The 3,331-nt window shown below is 47.6% G+C and overlaps 1 non-coding gene across 1 annotated transcript; it reads right to left on the bottom strand.

Moving 5' to 3' along the window:
- Positions 1–355: 355 nt before the first annotated feature.
- On the bottom strand, positions 356–427 carry TRNAC-GCA (transfer RNA cysteine (anticodon GCA)). The gene has a single exon. It is a non-coding gene; the product is annotated as a tRNA-Cys (tRNA).
- Between the last annotated feature and the right edge of the window lie 2,904 nt (positions 428–3,331).

The raw sequence follows: 3,331 nt of genomic DNA, 5'->3' as shown, positions 1-3,331 counted from the left end.
ATTTATTTATTTGGCTGTATTGAGTCTTAGTTGTGGCAGACAGGATCGCTGAGGTATGCAGGATCTAGTTCCCTAACCAGGGATGGAACCCAGGCCCTCTGCCTTGGGAGCACAGCATTTTAGTCACTGGATCACCTGGGAAGTCCCTAACATGTTGACACTTTTAGATAAATTATGAGTGTGTGTTGTAATACCCAGAGCAACCACTAGGAAAACCATACACATAGACTCACCCAAAGTGAAGTCGCTCAGTCTTGTCCGACTCCATAGACTGTAGCCCACAAGGCTTCTCCATCCATGGAGTTTTCCAGGCAAGAATACTGGAGTGGGTTGACATTTCCTTCTCCAGGGGATCTTCCCCACCCAGGGATCGAACCTGGGTCTCCTGCATTGCAGGCAGATGCTTTACCCTCTGAGCCACCAGGGAAGCCCAGACTCACCCAAAATCACTGCAAATAAATCAAGATGGACTCCTAATGTTCAAGTAATCCACAGAAAGGCAAGAGAAGAGGAGCAAAGAAAGCAAACAGAAAATCAACAATAAAACAGCAGACTTAAGTTCTAACATGTTAATAATTTGCCTTAATGTAAATTATTTAAATACACCAATTAAAAGGAAGAGATTGGCAGAGTCTGTTTTTTTTAAGTGATCCAACAATATGCTGTTTACAGGAAACTCACTTCTAATTCAACTATGACATTTCCCTGAAAAGGATCCACAAATGGCGAATGAACATAGGAAAATACCTTCAACACTGAAAGCCACGAGGCAAATGCAAATACAGATCACAATGAAATGTTGCTACACATCTATCAGCATGGTTCAAATAAAAAAATAGTGACCACACCACACTCTGGCAATGATGCAGACACACTAGGTCACTCATGCATTGCAAATAGGAGTGCAAAATGAGACAGCCCCTCTGGAAAACAGATTGGCAGTTTCTCACAAAACTAAACATGCATTTGCCATATGACTCAGCAATTGCACTCTTTAGCACTTACCCTAGAGAAATGGAGGCTTATGTTCACACACACACACAAAACCTGTCCATGAATGTACATGGCAGACTACTCCTAATAGCCCAAAATTGGACCTTCCACAGGTAAATGGTTGAACAGTATATCCACACCATGGAATACTACTCAGCAATAAAAAGCACTGTTGATTTAGTCTTGGATTAATCTCCAGGGAATTATTTTCAGTGAAAAAAAGCCAATTCCAAAAGGTTATGTAGTATATGATCCCATTTATATAACATACTTGAAATGACAAAATTATAGAAAATGGAGTGCAGATGAGTAGATCCTGGGCAAGGTGCGGGGCGGTGGGAGGTGCATTGGAGAGTGGAGGAGAGAGGTAGTAGTGGTTATAAAAGGCGATACCAGAGATCCTTGAGGTCATGGAACCGTTCAGTATCTTGGCTGTGGTGGTGGATATATGAACCCACACAGGCGATAGAGTTATTGAAACTAAACACACATGCAGATGAGTACAAGCAAAACCAAGGAAACAGTAAGATGGGGCATTTATATCAACAGTGATATCTTGGTTGTGACATTGTGCCATGGTTTCATGAGATGTTACCACTGGGTGACCCTGGGTAGTTGTGCTACACGGGAGCTCTCTAGGTTGCTTCCTCCAACAGCATGAGAATCTACAATGATCTCAACATAAAAAGGTCAACTTAAAAAAATAAATGAACAAAAATAAACAAAAACCAAACCAAATTCCTTCCGGACTGCCCTGACCTTCAGTCCTGTCTTGTGACTCCCCCACTCCCCCTACTCTCATCACTGCTCCTCCAGCCTCCAATGACCACAGTACGTCACTAAATTCAAGGTTATGGCTTATCCTCGATTCTCCCAAACAAAACGCCTGTCATGGGGTTGGCTCGATTTGCAGGTGTTTTCTTTGGAAAAGAGATCCAGGGAGCAGGAGTGAAGAGGAGAGAGCATGAAGCAGGGAAGGCCATGACCCAGGGAGATGCTGCTTTATGGAGTTGCCATTGCAACGGCGCCTGACCCTGGGGGTGTAACGGAGCACAAAGGGGAGAAGCATTTGTTTGCCGTAGACGCCTTGTCTGTCAAGGATGACTCTGAGAAATGTACTCATGGGGTGCACATGTGTGGGTGCCGAAAGGATTCCTTTGGATTCCCCCACCTTGGACAGATGAGAAGCAGTAGGATTGAAAGCCCACCTCTGGCCTCTGACCCATCCGCCTCTCACGGGACCCCTTGGAGCCTCAGCACATGGCATATCTGGCAAGCTCCTCCCACAAGCCTTCTACCTATGGTCAAGCTCAAAGCCAGCGATCTCTCTCCCCATAGTCCATGGCTCCAGGGTCTGGGGGTGGGCTTTTATCCCATTGCTGGTAAACTCCAGGGATGGAAAGATGTGGGGCCCAGTTAAAATCTCTGTGTGTCCGCCTCCCACCTCCCACCCTGGCCAGCACATGCCCAGCTGCTCTGGCCACCCAGCTCAGATAAAAGTTCAGAGAGAGATCAAAAGTCACCATGCACCTAACTGGCAGAATGGAGGTGCACACAGACTGCCTTTTAGGAAAAACTAGAAGGCCCGCAGGGGCCTGGCAGAAGGAACTCGCTGAATCGATGCCTGTTGGAGGGCTGTGTTCCCAAAGCACATGAGCCCAGGACGAGGGTGGACCGTGCTCTGGCCGCAGCACCGAGACCAGAGCTTCCCCCAGGTCATGGGTCATAGCCCCATCAGGGAGGCAGTTGGGGGAGGTGTCCGGCACCACCGAGCAGGATGTGGGGTTTCTATTACTGATCTGTCTCTACACTCCATGTCTTTCAGACTCGGTGTCCTTCACAGCATAGCAGCCAGGACCAGGAGTCCTTGGTGAAGGCTACCCTAATCCAGGATGCATGTGTCCCGAGAGAAAGGAGGGGCCTCCGCTTCACCCCAGGCCCTAAATCACTCCAGGGTTTCCCAGGCATCTTTCTGCAAATCCAAGAAGAAAGGGTGTGTGGAGATTGCAGGCCACTAGGTAACTGTGGAGTCCTGGCCTGAGGTCACCTGGGGTCATCTAGACTGCCCCCACCCTTTTCTTCACAGCAGGATGGGGAATTTGTTCCTCTGAATCACAGTTCACTGCCCTGGCTGTCATGAGAACCACCTGGGCAATTCTGTACAAAAAAAAAAAAATCCACCCAGATTTTGAAGCAGTTGGTCTGGTCAGGACCCCAGGGTGGTATTATTTTAAAGCTCCTTCATGATTCTCCTGTGCAGCCTAGGTGCACAGTCCACTCCAATCTCCAGGGCCATCACAGTGAGAGCTACTGGTACCACGTTACTGATGTCTCAAGG

This window comes from Bubalus kerabau, chromosome 4 (genome assembly GCF_029407905.1).
Source record: "Bubalus kerabau isolate K-KA32 ecotype Philippines breed swamp buffalo chromosome 4, PCC_UOA_SB_1v2, whole genome shotgun sequence".
NCBI classification, from domain to species: domain Eukaryota; kingdom Metazoa; phylum Chordata; class Mammalia; order Artiodactyla; family Bovidae; genus Bubalus; species Bubalus kerabau.
This window is presented reverse-complemented; position numbering and strand designations above follow the sequence as displayed.